This window comes from Triturus cristatus, chromosome 1_2 (assembly GCF_964204655.1).
Source record: "Triturus cristatus chromosome 1_2, aTriCri1.1, whole genome shotgun sequence".
Classification (NCBI taxonomy): domain Eukaryota; kingdom Metazoa; phylum Chordata; class Amphibia; order Caudata; family Salamandridae; genus Triturus; species Triturus cristatus.
In genome coordinates, this window is record NC_140580.1 from 388,639,626 (window position 1) to 388,661,473 (window position 21,848).

The window sequence follows — 21,848 nt, forward strand, 5'->3', positions numbered from 1 at the left end:
TACCCATCAGTAATGCTATATATAAGTTTACCGAAGTAAGATGTTACTCGAGTCTGCTAATGATCCTCGCTCTGGAAACAAGCACATGGTCACCAATAATTGTAACCCCTAGTGTTAAAAAACAAAAAACAGAAACAAACAAGAACCGTGGGATTTAGGCAACGCTTACCCTGCACGAACAACCGATGGTTTCAACTAAATCTCGTCAGTTTTTCAAAGAGAACATATCTTAGATTTGGAATATAAAGGAACCCTTCGTAAGCTAAGGTGTTATGAACCTCAAAAAGTTCAGTATTACAAAAAAGAGCAAAATCACGCGTTTGCCATGACGCCTCCACGTCTCACCTGAGTCAAAGAGCATTAAAGTTTTCGGTGTTACATTCCGCTTCAACGTGATGCGTAAGATTACGTGCGTCCCGTCAGAAGACGAGTGTCTGTTTATACACGCCCCGAATAGAAAAAATGAAAGACAGACTCGCTCCCGTGAGAATCTAAAGTCCTCGCTTGTATGTGGTATAAGAAACAGACTGATCTTAAAAAACGGATGTCCCTTAGTCAAAAGAGTACTCTAAACATGGCACTAATTGTAAAGAAGACAAAACCCTGTTGAGATATGTTCAAAGGGGTAAATAGGGTGAATGAGCCTCAGAAAAAAATCACTGGAGCTGTGTATAAAAAGAGGAGTGAAACACTGAAAAAGTGATAAATAAATAAAAACGTTGAATGTATGATACAACACGATCATGAAAAGTGTCAAGAAATAAGTAGAACTTGTTGTAAGAGAAACCAAATAAGGAGAACAAAGAAACTCCGAGTGCAAATCCTGTACAATAGAATCTATAAATGATGAAATGTACTATACCACAATCAATATGAGATTTAGACAAAGCATAATAATTCATAATGATCATTAAGTCCTCCAGGGATCACAGTTCCCAAGAACTTAATCCAATGAGTTTCCCTGCATGCTAAGGCAGTGCTCATGTCAATACTCCACCACCCAAATCACGGTCACTCATGTCAATGTATGGCACCCAAATTGCAGTAGCTACCGCCTGGCACCAGTGGTGTGTCACCGCCAATGCAAAAGCCACACGCGGTACTGATAGGCATATGAGTATTGCCAAATGGCGGTTGGCATTCTCCGCCACCCAAAACACGGTCATTCATAGCAATGTATGGTACCCAAATCGCGGTAGCTACCACCTGGCACCAGCGGTGTGTCACCACCAATCCCCAAAACGCAAGTGCCAATGTTCAAAATCACATAAACAAACAAGGCATGTGTAGTCAGCAGTGGGCTCAATGTTACATTGGCATTGTGTGCACAATGATGTGCCATTAATCATTTGGCCACTGTGCATTGTTGACAACTGCCCATTGGCCATTGACACAGCATGATGTGTCCATAGGTGCTGTCAAAGTGCTCTGCCACCCAAATCATGGTCATTCATAGCAATGTATGGTACCCAAATCTCGGTAGCTACCACCTGGCACCAGCGGTGTGTCACCACTAATCCCCAAAATGCAAGTGCGGTAGTGATAGGCATACACACATGCTCAAATGGCAGTTGGCATGCTCCGCCACCCAAATCACAGACACTCATGTCAATGGATGGCACCCAAATCGTGGTAGCTGCCGCCTGGCACCAGTGGTGTGTCACCGTCATGGACCATGCCCGTACAGCCAATGGGTACTGCAATCGCGGAAGTCTAATGCAATTTTGAAAATCGCATTAGGCGTGCTCCGCCACCGCGGGGCCGGTCATTGGATGCAATTGAAAGATGCACCACTGCGGTAGCGCACGCCTGGCCCCTGCGGTGTGTCACCACCATGGACCATGCAATTACAGCCAATGGGAACCGCAATCGTGGTAGCCTTATGCAATTTTGAAGGTCGCGGTAGGCGTGCTCTGGCCGTCATGGTAGGAATGCTCCGCCACTGCAGAGCCGGTCATTGGATGCATTTGAAAAAGGCTGACCTGGAACACCAATTGCAGCAGCTTAGAACCACTGAAACTAGCCCAGAGGGCTATATATGTGTGGTGAAGAGCCTCACATTTCCACAGATCACCACCAACTGCTGCTGCTGCTGTATCCAGGGACTGTTGCCTGCTACCCCTCACCACCAACTGCTGCTGCTGCTGCATAGAGGGACTGTTGCCTGCCACCCCTCACCACCAACTGCTGCTGCTGCTATGTCCAGGGACTGCTGCCTGCCACCCCTCACCACCAACTGCTGGGGCTGCTGTCTCCAGGGACTGCTGCCTGCCACCTCTCAACACCAACTACTGCCGCTGCTGTCTCCTGGTCACAGTGATGGTGAGGACTGAGAAGATCCGGGCCAGTCCCTTCACCAGCAAGGAGCTAGAGGTCCTGGTGGATGAGGTGCTCACACAGTATCCAAGGCTATATGGTGCCCCAAATGTCACGGTAAGTCTTCAAAAGTGTGAGTGAGAGTGCAGAGGGGACACACATGAAGTTGAGCTGCTGCAGTATGTGCCTGAGAGTGTGGGGCTTTGTAATGCCCTGTTTAGCATGCTATTTCCAGGGAGAAGGGCTGTGTAGCCTATTTCACATTCCCTGCCTACACATCGAGATTTGGGGGTAATGTATTGTCTTGTCAGCCATACAGTGATGCAGCAAGTTGGTAATGCCAGAGTCAGGACAGTGATTGCTTGTGTGAATGGCTGTGTGGGTCCCTGTTGTCCTTCTCAGTGTGAGCCCACCTGGCCTGCACAGTCACCGCCCAATCTGACAAGGTCACATCACGGAATGTACAGTGTCACATGTGTCTTTTTTCCCTTACTCTCCATCAATGAGCCATCTCAGCCATGTAGATTGCACACAACAGGCCTTGTGAGAAGGGTGTGGGTTTGTGAGATCATGTCCCTCAATGTGACATCCATGACACAGAGAGCCATTCACAGGGCAAGGACATTGAGGGCTGCGCAGTGTTGGACACAGTAAGTATACCCCCAAACATATATTTATATGTAATGTATGTCTTGCTCTACCTAAAAATGGACAGTAGATGTGAGCAGACGACACATGGCTTTCTGTGCTAGCATCCTGCATGTGTATGAGATGGGCAGGTACTGTGACTACCCTCACAACTGCATGCATTTACGTGTGGTTCTCCCATGCTGATGTTCCATGTGAGATACATTCTTGTCTCTGTTAGACATATCTGTGGATTTGGGATGAGTTAGTATCATTCTACTGTACTGAGAGATATTGGTACATAACACTGTGTCACTGATGTTTTCCCCCTCTTGTCTCCCATGCCTGCAGCTCAAAGTACACCAGGGTAAGGCTGTGTGGAGGGCCATTGCATGCAAGGTGCGGGCTCTGGGTGTCTCAACCCGATGGCACACCCACTGTCACAAGAGGTCGGATGACATCTGCCGGCTGAGCAAGAACGTGGCAGAGATGACGCTGGGGCTGTTCCCTCGGACTGGCAGGTTGGCGCGGCAGAGCATGACACCACTAATGGCCCACATCTTGGCCATGACACAGCCTGAGCTGGATGCTCATCTGAAGGAGCATCAGCAGCAAGCTAGTGGTGAGTATTCTTGGAAGGGTGACTTTGGCTGTGAGTGGCTGCATGTGTACACAGCCTGGGCCAGCGCTGGGCTATGTGATGTTGGTAGTGTGATGCAGTGGCTTGTAAGTGACCTCTGTGCTCTGTACAGCTGTCATCAATCAATCAATCATTCAATCAGAGTACTTGTAAAGAGCGCTACTTACCCGTGAGGGTCCCAAGGCGCTGGTGGGATGGGGGGTGCTGCTACTGCTCGAAGAGCCAGGTTTTGAGGAGTCTTCTGAAGGCCAGTAGGTCTTGGGTTTGGGTCTGCTGTAGGTGGGTGGGGAGGGTGTTCCAGGTCTTGGTGGCAAGGTAGGAGAAGGATCAGCCGCCGGAGGTCATTCATTGGATGCGGGGGACAGCGGTGAGGGCGAGGCTGGCGGAGCGGAGCTGGCGGGTGAGGGTGTAGAAGCTGAGTCTGCTGTTCAGGTAGGCTGGTCTGGTGTTGTGGAGTGCGTTGTGTGCTTGGGAGAGGAGCTTGAATGTGATCCTCTTGTCGACGGGGAGCCAGTGTAGGTCTCTCAGGTGGGGGGTGAGGTGGCTGCGGCGGGGGACATTGACGATCAGTCAGGCAGAGGTGTTTTGGATGCGTTGTAGTCGTCGTAGGTGTTTGGCTGGGATTCCTGCGTAGAGTGCGTTGCTGTAGTCTAGTCTGCTGCTGACGAGGGCCTGTGTCACCGTTCTTCTTGTTTCGGTCAGGAAGGGTGGGAGTCGGACGCTCTGGTTTCTGCCGGAGAGGAAGGACGTGGTCCAGTCAAGAGCCTTCTCTTGGATTCCGGCTGCTAGGAGGCGTGTCTTTAGAGTGCGATGGCATACCGTGTCGAAGGCGGCTGACAGGTCCAGGAGGATGAGGGCTGATGTTTCGCCGTTGTCTAGTTGGCACCTGATGTCGTCTGTGGCGGCGATGAGGGCTGTCTTGGTGCTGTGGTTTCGTCTGAATCCGGACTGGGACGGGTCCAAGATGTTGTCTTCCAGGTGGCGGGTCAGTTGTCATGCATTTGCCCTACCTGTACTTCCTAATGTAATCTGAGTCCTGGGCATTGACATTGCTTTCTAAGTCGTGGGCTTCAGGTATTGTCTGCATTGGGGTAGTCTGGGAAATCACATGTAAGGGAACGGCAGTGTGACTAATCTGAGTGTGCTTTCATCAATGCGTGCATTACCTGACCTCAGATTTGTGAGGCTTAGACATCTGAAACCAATGTGCAACAGTAGTTGTGCTCCAAAGTACTACATGGTGGATGGCATGAGCTCATGGCCATTGTGGACTGTTATGTTGTAGTCTGTATGTGGTTTGTCCCCTTCTGCTCCATCCAGATATGACAGTGGCAACATGTTGTGGGGTTCATCCTTGCCCCCATCAGGGCCCTAGGTGTGCTCAGAGCTATTTGAGGGTCTGGTTGAACGGAGCCACTGGCAGGATATTGTGCTGTATGGTCATCACATGACTCACTTATGCCTGGTTTGCTTGTTGACATGCAATGTTCGAGTTAAAAATTGAGGTCGCAAAAAGTTATTGCACAGGGTGGTGTGCAACAAGTAGATTTCATCATCTTCATTGATGCTTTGCTTACATCTGATTGTTCTGTTGATGCTAATTAACTGACCCTACATCTCTCTCTCTCATGTAGCATCTCCCGTGGGCACAGAAGGACAGGGGACGGACACCAGTGGTAAGGCATCAAGCACAACAGCTGGACACGAGCACAGTGACACAGATGTGAGCAGCGCCTCAGAGAGAGACAGGAGTCTGCTTGAGGAATCACAGCCAGAGACGCCAAGCTCAACGTCATCTGATGCCAGTGGTGATGCATCCATGTTGTCGGGCACAGGGAACGGAGACTCTGCCTCCTCTTCCACCACACAGAGTACAGTGCCCACCCTCCCAGCTACTTCCACTAGGGCTGCCCGTATTCACAACAGTAAGACGGGAAGAGTGTCCTTCACCCCAGGCACCGCTGCCCCTGCCCCTGTCCTCCCTGCTGCCATCAGTGCTGAGTCTGTGGACCATTTGCGCCAGCTGTGTGAGGGGCAGATAGCTCTCCTCAATGCCTTCATAGACCACGACAAAAAGTTGGCAAAGGTGGTTGCTTTCATGGAGGGCATACATTCAGATGTGGGTAGGCTACACCGGATGGCCAGCCTTTGTCCTCCACAGTGACGGCAGCCCTTCAACTGGCACAATCTCGGAGTCCAGCTCCAGTCCCTTTGTCCACCCTCCTGCCAGTGGCCACATCTGACGAAAGTGACCACGCACAACAGACATCAAGGGCAAGATACAGCACACGCAGCACACAGCAGCAGCAGCTCAAGCGGTCCAGGGTGCAGACACTATCCCCACAGAAAACTAAAGCCACCCCAGAGGGCAAAGATAAAAGCCCGTCAGGCGACACCAAGGGCCACAAAGCCAGGAAGCGGACCTCAGGGTCACATGCCTCAGAGGCATCCCCACCCAAGGACTCTCCTGTCCCTAAAGCACCTCGCAAAGACAAGCAGACAGTTTCCGTGCCTGCTGAGAAGGTGGTGCCTGCTAAGAGTACACATAAGAAGAGCTACAAGGCAGATTCACCCTCAACTCCAATCCAAAGCCCTGTAAAGCAGGGAAAGGAGGGCACTGTAGGGGGTAAACCTGGTAAACAGTAGATGGAGGGGCAAAGGCAAGTCCAGGCCAAGCGAACAGCTGGATCCAGCATGTCCCCAGAGGGAGGGCCAATGTCTGCACCTGATGCAGCTTTGGTGGTGAGTGTGCCTGTTGTGTCAACACCACTTGCCATTAATCTCAAAACAGGGAAGCCATTTTGACTCCCCAAGAAGTGGAAAGGCACCCCTCCACAATCTCCCCCTACACTGTCTTACAGCAGCATGACTCCACCTCCACGTGCCACTATACCACCTGGCCCAAGCAATTCTCCGGCTTCCCAAGCCACTGATTCCTCTACTTCAGCTGGGCCTCTCTCTCCCCGGTCAAGTCCTCCAACTGTCCCCGACACACAGCCAGCTCCCAGTCTGACTGACAGCCAAGTCTGAGTGATAGTCACCCTCACACACCTGTCTCACCCACAGCGGTGCCTGTACTGCCCATTGTTACCCCCCCTGACTGTGTTGCTGACCATGGCAGGGTACAGTCACACACATTCCCTGTGCACCTTCTCATGGACCTACTCTGCACTTTGTGCTGGCCACTGGCCTTGTTGTTCACTGCTGTTTGCCCCTTGCCTGTACAGCTTCTCATGGACTTACTCTGCACTTTGTGCTGGCCACTGGCCTTGTTGTTCACTGCTGTTTGCCCCTTACCTGTGCAGCTTCTCATGGACTTACTCTGCACTTTGTGTTGGCCACTGGCCTTGTTGTTCACTGCTGTTTGCCCCTTGCCTGTGCAGCTTCTCATGGACTTACTCTGCACCTTGGACTGGCCATTGGCCTTGTTGTTCACTACTGTTTGCCCCTTGACTGTGCAGCTTCTCATGGACTTACTCTGCACTTTGTGCTGGCCACTGGCCTTGTTGTTCACTGCTGTGTGCCCCTTGCCTCTGCAGCTTCTCATGGGCTTACTCTGCACCTTGTACTGGCCACTGGCTTTGTTGTTCACTGCTGTTTGCCCCTTGCCTGTGCAACATCTCATGGACTTACTCTGCACTTTGTGCTGGCCACAGGCCTTGTTGTTCACTGCTGTTTGCCCCTTGCCTGTGCAGCTTCTCATGTAACTACTCTGCACTTTGTGATGGCCACTGGCCTTGTTGTTCACTGCTGTTTGCCTCTTGCCTGTGCAGCTTCTCATGTAACTACTCTGCACTTTGTGCTGGCCACTGGCCTTATTGTTCACTGCTGTTTGCCCCTTGCCTGTGCAGCTTCTCATGTAACTACTCTGCACTTTGTGCTGGCCACTGGCCTTGTTGTTCACTGCTGTTTGCCACTTGCCTTTGCAGCTTCTCATGTAACTACTCTGCACTTTGTGCTGCCACTGGCCTTGCTCTTGTCTGATATTGGTGCCTATCTGTGCAATATGTGACTAAAGACAGTTGCTCCTGTTGTCTGGTTTGTCAGTGTCCTTACTGATTAAAGTGTTTTATGTGTGGGTATGTTTTACTGTGACACATGCTCTGTATGCCACTTCAACATTGCCAATGGCTTGTCTCACTTTTTCTAGTTTTTACAGGGGTGACAGGGACTTCAGTTCTTCCTGACTCTGATGCTTGTGGGTGCATTGATGGTGGTTTTCGATGTCATACCGTTATCATTATCATTCTTTGTTCATGTTAGCTATATTGTACACATGCTAGGTTTGGAGGCCCTACCAGTACAGAGTGGGATTCTATCCACAGGATTGCTGGTTGGCTGGCCAGGAAAATCATGCATGTGTGATCTTACTTTATTTGTGCCCTGCAGTGTAGGTGTATCGTCATCTTGTGATGGGCAGCCATCCTAGTCACATGGGTTACTTTCAATGTGTGCACTTGGGTGGTCAAGAAGTGTGCAGTGCGAAGGGGGTGACTTTGTCTGGAGTGTTGATGTGTGTGTGCCCCTGCAATGTCAACTACACATGTGTCACCCAGGAGTAGAGTGCCTGTTTGTGTGATTGTTCATCCCTGTGATTGGGATTGTGTGCACATGTGTGTGTTGTATGTTGTGGACTGTGCAGTGTGTCCTTGCAGGGCTGGCTGACTCCTACTTGTTGTTTTTGGCAATTGGGAGTATGCAGAGTGTGTGACTGGGAAGTCAGTGTTGTGTTCTGTTGATCAGCCATGTGCCTTGATACTGTTTGTGGTCACTGTGCAGACCTGCTCAGCCGCACTGACATTGTGGATGTGTTTTCTCATGCATTGCTGTCACATGGGGCTTTATTGCCTCCAGTATGGAATGTGGTGTGTGGTGTCATACCATCCCTTACCTGTGCTTCAGATGCCTACCCATTGTGAGTCTGCACTGCATCTATTTGTGTATGGTATACTCCTGCCATGTCCACTACTGACGTACATGACACTTCACTTTCATGTCAGCTGTCCCCTTGGGTTGCCTGTGTGTGTGCCTCTCCATCACTTCATTAGTAACACTGTGCTTTGTGGTGCTGATCTGTGGACAGCAGCAATGTGCCACTCAGGACATTTTCCCAATTGGTTAAATGAGATTTCCTTGTACTGATTAGCAGTCATGGCTGCTCATATGCAGTTCAACTGTTTGTGCTGCACAGTCCTCTGGTCATGTTGTGTCCACTTTGGGGTCTCAGACGTGTGCATCTGTGGGTGTTGGGTTAGCTGTATATTTGTTTGCTGAGGTACTGCTTCACTCCCCGAGTGTGATGTTGTCTGTGTGCTGTTTTCATTGTTGTAGTGGGTGTTCATGGTGTGTCACTCATATCTGTGTGGAGCTGGTATGTTTGGTGTGCACACACTGCTTGTTGTGCATGCAGTGCTGTGAGTGTATGTTGCCTTGTCCTTGCCTGGTGTGCATCCCCTGATGCCCTGCTGTGTTAGCAATGTAATTTCTTGGCATGTGCATCTGCTGTGTGTTTGATGTGGCTGTGTGCAGTGTTTGGGCTGTATTGTCTCTTGCAGCTGACAGATGCTCTGTGTGTGGTGTTCTATTTACATGTCAGTGTGTGGTGTGTTCCATTCAGATGTGTGTTGCCAGTGTGGTGTCCCTTACTTGTGTGTCTGTCACATGAACTTAAGTCTATTCTAGTTCCTGTGCTTGTGTTAGGTGCGTCCTTTGTGTTTTCTCCTCTCATATTTGAGCTGTCTCTTGTCATTCTTGTGCATGTGCAGGTATGTGGTACACTGTGACACCATGTTGACTTGATGGGTGGTGTGGTATGTCTGTCTGTGTGTCATTGTAGGCCCATTTCTCCCAGTTTGTGTCAATGATTGTTTTGTGATGGTGCACTTCTTGTCTGTGTTGCGGCGGTATGTTGTCTGTGCATTGTTCCTGACTGATGAGGTTGTGCACTTCTTTTCTGTCTGTACTCCCATTGCCTTTCCACAGTTTTGCAGCACAGGTCATGTCTGGTCTTGTTGTGGTTCTTTGTGTGTTTTTGTTGAGTTATTTGTTTGGCTGATGTTTTTGTGCAATCATTGGTTCAGGCATCCCTGTGTGTGTGTGACGTTTGTGGATACCCCCCAGGCCGTGTGATTGTTTGTCAGTGTATTGACTGGACATTATTGACACCCTTCTGTATGTTTGACACTGGTGTTGTGTGCTGCAAGTGTGATGGGGGTATGTGTGAAGATTCCTACTTTTGATTGACAGTCATGGAGTGTTGCAATGGGCCCTGTGTGTTGTGCTGCTGACATACTCCTGTCAAGTAGTTGGATACAGATATGTGGCTGTTCACTGTTTGACTTCATACCCTTCCTTTCATCCCTGTGCCTAAACATGGGTTGCCTTGCTGTCTCCCTGAGTTGTTGCACTGAGGTGACTGTGGTTTGACTTCACTCACTGTGCCAGCCATGTGTGATTTGATGGGCTGAGGGTGTTGTTATATGTTCCTTCTCGTGCATGTGATGTACACATGCTTGGTGGTTAGCTCCTTGGCCCTCCATTTGTGTGCACCTCACTTTAGCTTTCCTATATGTTATGCTCCATTGCTGCTGGCATGTGGTCTGTGTATGTGGCTGTGTGTCAGTGTGGGGAATGTCTGTGAGACTTGGTAGGCTGTGTGTCCAGTGGAGTGATTGTTCATTATCTGTGTGTCTGTTCATTTTGTGCTTGGCCTCAGTTTTCTTGCCATGAGTGTGGTGTTGTTGTGGTGTGTGGGTTGCCCCGGCCCTGTGCTTCTGTGCTGTGTGTTCCTCTGCAGCCACACCTGCTGTGGCTATCTCCCTACATGATTTGTGTGTGGTGCAGGGTGTGGGTTCACCTGGCTGGTTATTGTGCATGGTGGAGCACATGGCATGTCCCTTCATGTTGGGGGGGGTAGTGTGTTGCGGGTGGAGGTGTGACCCTGTGGTCTTTGTGCACTGCCCATGCCTGGCGCTGGCCCTGCCTTCTGCATTGTGCGCATGTTTTCACACGTCTTCACCGCTGCGGTGCTGTGACCGGGTCATTACTTCATGGTTGCAGTAGATGGGTGACCTGGATGCGGAGGGATGATTTTGTGACAGGTAGGACATGTGTGGGTACACTTGTGGATGTGTTCCTGTCCCTACCAGGGTGTCTGATTTGATTTGATTGTAGGATTTATATAGCGCACGATTGCCAGGGGGCGTCTAGGCACTCAGCGGATAGTCAACCTGCATCTGGATAATGAAAGTGGAATTTAGCTAGCAAATAACCAGGTTTTTAGTAATTTCCTGAAAGTGAGTAATGTTGGGCTGTTCTTGATCTCTATCGGGTGTAAATTCCACTGTTTCACTGTACCCAGAAAGAAGCTTCTTCCTCCCCAACGTGCTTTCTTATATTTGGGTGTCTGAAGAAGTTTGCTCTGAGATGAACAAAGGTTTCTAGCAGGCTGGTACCAAGAAAAGTGTTGTCTCAGAAACATTGGTCCGGTTCCCTGCAAAGCCTTGTAAACTAGACAAAGGGATTTGAATTCTCTCCTCTTTATCATGGGAAGCCAGTGAAGTTTCTTTAAGCTATGGGCAATAGGCTGGAATTTGGCACTGTCCCGCAGTAATCTGGCAGCTGCATTTTGTGCCCGTTGGAGTTTAATCATGTATTGCTTCTGAAGGCCAATATACAAAGCATTAAAATAATCAAGTCTGGCCAGGGCTAATGCTGTTACCAGCATTTTTACTGCTTCACAGGGAATACAATTACACACTTTTCTAATTGCTTTTAGTATCAGAAAGACCGAGGAGGAGACCTTGCTGACCTGATGTTGAAATGTGAGTCTATCGTCGAGGATGAAGCCCAGGTTCCTCACCTTACAGCCTGGGGCTGGGAGCGATCCCATATTTGAAGGCCACCAGTTCTGTGTCCAGAAGGAGGTGTCAGATCCTAACAGGTAGAAATGAGTTGAAGAGTGCCTACAAGGGATTTTGTTTCTGAACTTGATTCAACAGTTATATCTTGAAAGATTATTTTTTGTTCAACCCTGATTAGTGGTGAACTAGTGATTAATCAAACATTGAAAGGGTAGTAATTATTGTGCAAACAATTTTCTCAAAACCATGAATTTGGTAACACGGGGCAGACTTTTCTTCAAAAACATATATTTAATATATACACAAATATAAACAAGGAAAATACAATAGAAATCAACCAAACAAAGTGCTAGAGGTATCACAAATTGACCTACAAAGCAACTAAGTGTACATCTATTCCATAAATCAACTAAGGAAAACGATCCGAAAGAACAGAAAACGATTCTTTAAGGTCAACAAATGTGTAAGGAAGTAGACGTTGCTGTTGACGGTTGATAGTGAAACCGAAAAGTATCCTTATCAAATTTCTTTTAAAGGAAATAACTTCAGGTGACTTAAGCGCGTGCACAGTCCGGTTTGAGTTTATAGCTGTGACCTATTCGTATGCACGTAGTTGGTTGAATGATGCAAACAGCAGAGACCCGTCACAGTGACTGAATCAGACGTGGTTAAGGTTCCTAAGCAGTGTCTTGTGTTATCGTACACGATTCAACTAACTATGTGCATACGAATAGGTCACAGCTATGAACTCAAACCGGACTGTGCACGCACTTAAGTCACCTGAAGTTATTTCCTTTAACCCCTTGTGTGCCCATGACGAGCTGGACTCGTCATGGGCGGCGGTTGCGCTGTGCCCATGACGAGTCCTGCTCGTCATAAACCCCGCCCGCTAATGTAACAGCCGGCACAGGGCGGGGAAAGGGCGTGGCACACAAGGGGTTAAAAGAAATTTGCTAAGGATACTTTTCGGTTTCACTATCAACCCAATGTCCTGAAGATGGTCTGACGGTCTTATTGCCAACACAGACCGAAACGTCGACAGCAACGTCTACTTCCTTACACATTTGTTGACCTTAAGGAATCGTTTTCCATTCTTTCGGATCGTTTTCCTTCGTTGATTCATGGAATAGATGTACACTTAGTTGCTTTCAAAGTTAATTTGTGATACCTCTAGCACTTTTTTCGGTTGATTTCTATTGTATTTTCCTTGTTTATATTTGTGTATATATTAAATCTATGTTTTTGAAGAAAAGTCCGCCCCATGTTACCAAATTCATGATTTTGAGAAAATTGTTCGCAAAATAATTACTACCCTTTCAATGTTTGATTAATCACTAGTTCACCACTAATCAGGGATGAACAAAAAATAATCTTTAAAGATATAGCTGTTGAATCAAGTTCAGAAACAAAATCCCTTGTAGGCAGTCTTCAACTCATTTCTAGCTTTATCGTCAAAGCCTCCAAGGGTATATTGGGTTCCTCCCACTCCTTTTGATACATTATATTGCATGGATAATTGTCCGTTCTGGGTCACATCTTGTAAGTGGTTTTTCGGTTATAAATCTAGTGGGCTATTTAAATTCTGCCCCCTCCTCTCTTCCTGCTCTTCAGGCAGATCCTAACAGGATCACTTCTGTTTTGCTCCCATTGAGCTTTAGGCAGTTTGCTGTCATCCACTGGTCGATTTGGGACATACATTGACTGAATTGTTCCGCGGTTTCCTCTGAGTTGTTTGTGATGGACACCACGATTTGAGTGTTGTCCGCGTAGGAGACTAAAGAAAAGCTAAACTGCCTAATAATGTCTGCTAGGGGGGCGACATATAGATTGAACAATGTAGGGCTCAATGATGAGCCCTGCGGCACTCCACAAGGAAGCGAAAACTGCTCAGAGCAGGAGTCGCCAATCTGAACATATTGACACCTGTTGTTCAGATAAGATTTGATCAAGTTAAGAGCAGTATTCTTGACACCTGCTTCTTGGAGTCTTCCAATTAGAATGTCATGATTCACCGTGTCAAACGCCGCAGTTAATCTAAAAGGATCAAGGCGGCCATGGCACCCGTATCCAGTATTGCCCGGAGCTCCTCTACTGCTTTTAACAGGTCTGGTGTGGACAGGAACCCCATATCAGCCCATAAGTTGTGTGTTGTGGTTGTGTGCGGGATTGTGTGTTTGCGTACCTGCGGCGGTGTCCTCGACGGTCAATGAATTGCTGGTAATGTATCAGGTACAGCACCGGGAAGACGTGTAGAGCTGGATCCACTGCAGTCGGGACCGGGTGAAAGGGACCGGGACTCTGGTTTCGCACTCCGCTGTCGTGCTTCCGCCGTCTCTGATTGGGCAGTTTCTCCCCTGCGGTGCGACTGGATGTTTGGGGCATCATGATTTGTACAGCGGACGGGACGTCAGTTCGCACGGCGCTGAGTCTCCATTGGCTCCCACCGCCGCGGTGACGGGCGCACCTTGATGGCCGTTCGCGTCACCCCGTGGCGGACGGGTAATGGGCTATGTTTGGCCATACTAATATGGCAAGCGTGAGGACCGCAGCTGGCATGCGGAAAAAAGCATTTTCCGCCACAGCCAGCACCGCGTAGGTGCCTCCGCCCGCCATACTAATAGACCCCTTAGTCTCTTACTGAAGTAGAAACTAGACAAAAGATGTGTTTTACCATCTAAGGTAACCCTGGGGGTAAGTGGCTCCATTTTAGGTCCAGCCTATCGATAGTGCAAGCTATGTTGTTTAGAAAAATCTATTGTCAACATATAGTAGACCTAAAGCCGGCCCATTGCTGCCTAATATTGGATTTAGTTGTCACTCTCAATTGCTTCCTATTTATTCACTGGCTTGCCTTCCTCTGCTTGTGTTTTTCCCTCTCCTGGAACATAGCCTATTTATGATACTTTTGATTCGCTGATGTATCCTTGCACTGTTCACATTCAAAGAACTACTTTTTTTCTTTTTCAATCAGAATTTCATGAGAGTTCATGTGTTTCCTAGCTCTTTCTTTCTCTAGTGCTGGTTCACCCCTTAATTTTCACCCACCAGTGCAATGTTGCTCCCCCTCACCCCCGTAGTGTCTTTAAAAGCACAACAGAGATATGTTGCTGGGGTACAGCTGAAAAGTAGACATATATGTGTTAGTTTTGTGGTTTTTTTTCCTGCATTCTCCATATTGCATGAAAACAGCAACTTTGGCACACAAAGGCTTTGATGTTGCTGGTGGAAAGGCCATTTACTGCGCTCGCTCAGCTGGTGTGTGAGACAGAAGATGTATTTAGCAAGACACTTCACCTAAATGCCCATAAATCTGCTCTCTGGGTTAATGCAAAGGAGCAAATGGCTGGATCCTGTGGAAAGTAAATTACACCTTGGCAACCATTTCCATTTACATTCTGACACTTCTGTTATGCTTTTCAAGTTCTGTTCAGTTTCGTGAAAGAAAAGAATTTGGAACTGATACAATGAAATTTATAAAAAAAATAAAAACATTGAAATGAGAGATATGTTTTATTTTTCCTTCACTATTTTGAGAAGGTTCTTTTTACTTTTTCTGTTTTTGAACAATGCTTTACAGACAAACATTGGCAAAGCCAACAGCTTAGCACTCACAATGTACAGGCAAGAATTATTAGCTTCGCCAATGCGATTGGGCATTGTTTTAAAAAAGGTAAAGTGGTACAACATTAAACATGCTCCTGAGGGAGTCAGTTAAAATTTGTAAAGATCAAGACATGGCCAGTAACGTCCCTTTCCCCATCACAAAAGTAAAATTAATGGTGGCACAAGGAGTAGCGTGAGAGCTCCAATTAATTTGCCTTAAAAGCCCTAAAATAACTGTTTCTGATTCATAACAGCTCCAAGTGACCAATGCAAGCTCTTAATGCCAGGCAAACATGTAGCAAATAGGATTCTCTGTATCCCTCCTTCATTTAAATACACTCCATGGCGACAGCACACCTAAGGCAAAGGGGTCTAGTTTAAAGAGAAACTACACATTGTGGCATGCTTAGGTTATGCCTACCAATTATAGTAATTTATAACTGCTTGGAGAATGTAAACATATTGCTGATGTACATATGGAGGACATACATGACTTAACAACCAGATCAGCTAGCTGGTATCCAATAGATGTCTTATAGTTTGGCATTAAACGATTTCAACTTTAGGAGTTAGCCCCAGATCTTTTCTTGCAAAGAATCCTTCTTTCATTGGGCTATCAGCAATGGACTTGGGTACAAAGTCCATTCAGCTAACACATAAACCGAAAGTAGCAAGAACAGGTCAACTCCCTCACCGTGAGCTCGACTGATCAGTTCTTATGCAGAGTAGAAAGATTCCGAATAGCTTGACTTCAGAGAGCTTACTAGTACATTTTTTCTACAACTCTTCAACTTTTAGGGGGCAATTGTGAATTTATGATTGGTAGAATCGCTAAGCCCTTGCAGACGCAAATCAGAAATAATTTTCCCTTAGGGTCAGGCTACTTCAACAGGATAATAAGAGTGGAAACCATGAAAAGGCGTTCCATGTGGTTTCTTTCGGCTTGGTGGTGGGGTAACAAAATCCTAAATGGTGTAGATCAGAGAGAATCCCACATTGAGACCATGAACAAAGTTATTTAAGAAGGAAAGCAACGTAAATCTCCTTAGGTGTATATATAGCAACTTGGCCTTCTTAGACCTCCAAATGGAGGCAGCTGATCTGTGGCAGAGGGAGACGCCATTGAGAATGTTAAAGCCCGCCTACAATGTTTCACTCTGCCAAAAACAAGGAAACTCTATCGTTATTTCTTTCTATGCCAGTAATCTACCCATAAGTCATTTTTGGGCTTTCCTTATCAACACTTGGTGCGTAATTTCTATAGCATTACATAACTGGTATTTCGCTATGCTCTCTATATACCTGGATTATTGCTAATTAGTCTGTTTTTCATTCTAGCGACATTCTCTTGTTCAAAAAACTGTTTCTTCATGCTTGAATAGCTGTGTTCATCTTTTGAAGATAAGATGCAAGTTTTCTATATAAGTATCTACATGTGTTTTTCTGGGTTTAATCTTGGTTATTTATTTATCACATTTTCAGTCTTTGGTTATCTTTTTTGTGTATACATATTCATGGTGGAGGTTTGTTGGTCAACATCACATTTGCATTTATATATATATTTCATGTTTACACTTGGTAGATCGGTCTTAATCAGTCTTTGTGTTGGATTCTCACTGTTTTGTATGGGCATTCTGTGGTTTCAGCGTACACCAGTCCTTTAGATATAAATTTGGTTTATTTCATTGTTTATTGAGCCTTATTTATTTCTATATTATCCACAGATGGTATGGGGAATACCTTCCCTTTCTCCTTTTTTGTAGTTGTATTTTTCCTCTGAAGAAGGTGGGTGACTGCATGTGGTTTCACAGCGAAACGCGTGCTGGCGCTATTTAAATTGGGTCCAGAAGATTACACTCATCAAAAGAAAATACAAGAGACACCAAGAAGATTGCTTCATTCAAAGAGTTTATTATTTTCAGTTCCATGGATAGGTTCCAATTCTGTAAAGTATAAATCAGAACACATTGATTATCTGCTAAAAGAGAGTATGTAACTTGTTGTAATGTAGTGAAATGGGTACATTTTTCTCTGGATGCCATTCAATTTACAACAATTTAAATACTCTGATGTGTTTATTTCCTTCCTGTGGTAGCCTACTTGATGCTTTTAGCCTATTTTGAAAGGTTGGATCTATTGATGCATGTGTGAGGAATGATTGGGATATGCATTAAAGTGTGTTGACATTTTAGTGTGTTCTGTGGAGAAGGATTTTATAGTAAAAAAATGATTTAATTTGGATTTATGAATATTTCTGTTGTCACCTTATACCATTTTCCACGAAGACGTAGTACATTTGTGGATTGTATGGAAAATTATTCTGAAAAGAAAAAGTAATTAATAAAAAATACTGTAGGAAAATGCACTAAGATTTTTTGACTATCATGTTCTTTGGCTCAATGTTTATGTTGTGAATAAAGTAATATCATTGAATGTATATACAACTATAAAGCTATAGGGGTGGTGTTTTTGTTCTTTAGTTCAAGTTAGTTTCCCTTGCCTCCGATCACCCCCTATTTCCTTTTGTCTAGGGGCCTTCTTCTTCCTTCTCTCATAGGAGAACCCTGCAGTTACCTTATTACATTTAATAAGCTGTAACTTCCAATTGAGACTAGGTAGAGAGATTGAGTTTGGTGTTTAAGTAATTCTAGTTAATACATTCTTTAATGGGAAAGAAAGATTTTTAATCACATGTCTGAAAGGGTCACTTTTATAAACTTACCATTTTCTTGTCGTAACCATTTGGTGCCTGCAGCCTTAACCTGAGTCACGTGACTAGGTGTGGCTGGCTTTTGGTCTTTATGTTTTACTGCCAGACAGTCAGACAAAGGTAAGATAGGTGTTCCAGGATGGGCCACTCTGAGTTAGCGAGTGGGAGGAGCTGTTCCCTACCACACTTGCACCTCACAAAAGCTCTGCATGAGCACTTTCACAGAGGGTTTCTGGATAGGCTATTGTGACCCCAGACATGCTGGGGCCGGAGCAGTGAGGAAGGAGATGCCCGACACTACAGGGGTGTGGAAGCCTCTATAAGCTTTTCCCAATTCAAAGGAGGCACATGGCATTGGACCTCAGACACCAACTCTTCAGTACACATCTGGACCTGTGGATACTCTGCCAAGAAGAAGGACTGCTGTGCACTTCTAGGCCCCTCTCATTTAAACCCAATGTTTCTCTTATTGTCCTCTCTGCAAAACATGGCTAGCACATGCTGGACAAATCCTCCTGGAGGACTTGAATTGGATTATTCAAGGTTCCGCCTCTCATGCCAATGGTGTGTCGATTCTTTGAGCTACACAGTAGGGCCTGCGTCAGAACCAGATCAGGGGTCTCGGACTTCGGAGACACTGTGCGCTGAACTCTGGCTGCAGCAGTTTCTTCAGTCGCTGACAGGGACTGCGTTGATATCTTCAGCCGAACAGCAGCTGTGCAAGGAAATTTTTCCTGCAAGGCAGTGCTGTGATGGAAAAACAGGCGCTGGAAGGGCAATGTGTAAATTTTGATGGTTTCAAGCAGGTCTTTGCAGCAGGAACAACCTCCAAGGGCCTAGAACTGGAATTGGCACAACAAGGCAGGTCAGAACTCCCAGAAGTGGTGGATGCTGTAGATAAAGTCTTTGATGGCCCTGAGACTTCCAACAGGAGGCAAGCCCACACAAGCCATTGGAAAAACTTTGCAAGCAGGATACAAAGCAAAGTCCAGTCCTTTGCCTCTCCAAAGCAGAGAAAGCTACTGCAGGCCAACCCTGCAAAGCAACACACCACAAATGGGCAGTACTCCTTCTCACAGCTCTTCTCTTTGGCAGATGTACCTCTTGATCCAGAAGTGTTCTAAAAGTCTGGGGTTTTAGGTCCAATAGTTATATTCCTTTTGGCCTTTGAAGTAGGCATTCTTCAAAGGATTGTCATTTTCGTGCACAAGTTCTTGTCTTGCCTGGTCTTGGCTCCAGACTCACTCTAGGAGGGTAGAGACAGCATTGTGAGAGGCCAGGCATACCCCATTCAGGTGCAGGTGACAGCTCCTCCCACCACTCTAGCTCAGAAAGGCCCATCAGCCTGGTGATGGGGCATCTGGATATGCAGGGCACACCTCAACTCCCTTTGTGTGGCTGTCTATAGTGAATGCACAAATAGGCCCCTGTCAGTCTAAACCAGGTGTTGATTACACAGGCAAGCAAAAGCACAGGATGGTTAAACAAGAAAGTGCCCACTTTCTAAAAGTTAAACCGAAAGAGAATGAACCCCCTATACCATTAATCTCAATGTGTCCGGTAGTTTTAAACATTTAAACGCTTCAGGTAAGTGATACTTTTTTTATTTAAATTTTTAAGTAGCGAACTCCTGAGCACTGCTTAGTGGATGCCAACGCTTTTCGCCCTTTGTGTTGGGCAGTGTGTTTTGAGTGAAGGTCTTCCTCAGGGCAGGAACCATGGGTAGGGGGGACACATTCCAGAGGGTATCAAATAAAGAAATTAACCCTTACCTGAAGGCGAGTAGAGGAATGAAGCCTCTATGACCTACAGAGCATTCTCCAACCACAAAATGGGCCATTGAGTATCTTTTTTACCCCACATCCTTTTGAGGGTCAGAACATGTCCACAGTTAAAAGAAATAAATAACTTTAAATGTTTAAAAACACCGGACACTCTTTTATGAGATTGTAATCATGTGTGTTTCATTAATGTAATGTTGTCATATTGAGTTGTGTATGTAGTGCCTACATTATGTTTAATGTAATATGTATATAATAATCGATTCTATGTATGTAATATATGTGTATTGCACAAAACCAAAGATTTTGCAGGTGTTGATTTGAAATAAAATCACTCTAATCAGAAAAGATTCATCTTTTTTCTATATACGCAATGCCTCCTTACCCATGCAAAATGATGACGAAGAAGCTCCAAGTGAGGGTTGGGTGGAAACCTAGGGGCAGATTTACAAGCCCCCTGCGCCACCACTACGTCACTTTTAGTGACGTACTGGTGGCGCAGGGGGCTCCTCCATATTTACAAGGACAGGAAAAGTCACCCTGCGTGACTTTTCCTCTCCTCGTAAATATGGCCCCTTCACACGCAGCACTGTGCGTGGAAGGGGCGTTCCATGGGTGTTGCTGTGGGTGTTCCCATGGAGATGCGTGTGAATGCTACGCCACCCTAGAGGTGGTGTAGCGAGGCGCAACGAGGAGAAATGTTTTCATTTCTCCTCCTTTGTTTCTCTTTCAATGCGTGCTGCATTCTACAGCACGCATTGAAAGAGGAAAAAGCCTCCTGTGATTGTTTTTGTGCAGGAAGGTGTCCCTTCCTGCACAAAAACAATCTCTCCACGACGCAGGCATCCATGAACCATGGTGCAAGGGTGCCTGCGCTGGCGCATGGCTGCAGTTTGTGCACCAGCGTAGGGGAAGCACAAAGATGCGACATATTCTTGACAATATATCGCAGCTCTGTGCTTTCCAAACTCACGCAGCACAGCAAAATGACTTGCTGCACCGTGCTGCGTTACTTTGTTGTAAATATGCCCCTTCGTGTTAAAAAATGAGTAAAAAATGAATAACTTGTAACCTTAATTGTCATTCATGGATACCATCAATTGGCGTATCATCTTAAGAATCACATTGAGATCTATGGTATAGGGGGTACATTCTCTTTCAGTACAGCATTACCGATCCCAACTCCCTATCACCTCAATAGGATCACTCCCTGTCATGACAGATACTTTCTAAAAGTGGCATTTCCAAACACACAATTTAAAAAGCTCCTTTACTAAAATATGTGGGTTTTTTTAATTCTGAGCCCGAAGAGGCCAAACTCCAAATCTCTAGCTGTTCCCAATGGAAAATTACACTTGTAAAATTGTACAAGGCTGTTCTAATGACAGCCTATGGGAGGCAGTCCTTGCAATAGTGAAAAGCGAAACTGGATGTTTTTCAATATCAGGACACGTAAAACACACCAGTGCATGTCCTACCTTTCACATACACTGTACCCTGCCAATGGGGGTACATTGTGCCTACCTTAGGGGTGCCTTACATGTAGTAAAACGGAAGGTTAGGACCTGGCAAGTGGATTCACTTCAAACAAACCGGTGCATCACTTCGCTCCAGTTACAAGCTGCACAGCATTTGCAGTGAGTTTGCTCAAGTGAAAACATAACTCCAATATTTCTTCCAACTGAATCATATTTATTCCATGTTTCATCAGTCTTTTTCATTCTTAACGGAGGTAACTTCATTCCAAGCTTCAAATGCTACAGACATGCCCATCCAGGCTTTATCTTGCAACACAATGTAATTGATAGTATATCCTTGTTAATCATGAAGATATTGACCCAATGCATTTCGGGCTGAAATCTTTTCTTCAGGTGTAACTGAAATATAAGAAAAGCCCATTAACATTGAAGATAATCTTACACCACATAAAACCAAACTCAGCCTTCATAATGTTATAACCATTCCCTTAATGTGCTATAAATCACTGTCTTGTTATATTGCATAGTGGGTGCACTTGCCAGATTGATATAGCAGTTTACAACTGCACTCAAAGACTCTGGAATGGCATGCCTGAGACACGTTTATAGGGCAACTCATGTGGGTGGCACAATCAGTGATACAGGCCCACGAGTAGCATTTGATTTACAGGCCTGGGCACAAATAGTACACTTTACTAGGGTTCTTACCAGTAAATCAAATATGCCAATCATGGATAACCAATCAGAATTACAATTTACACAGAGAGCATATGCACTTTAGCACTGATCAGCAGTGGTAAAGTGTCCACAGTCCTAAAGCCAACAAAAACA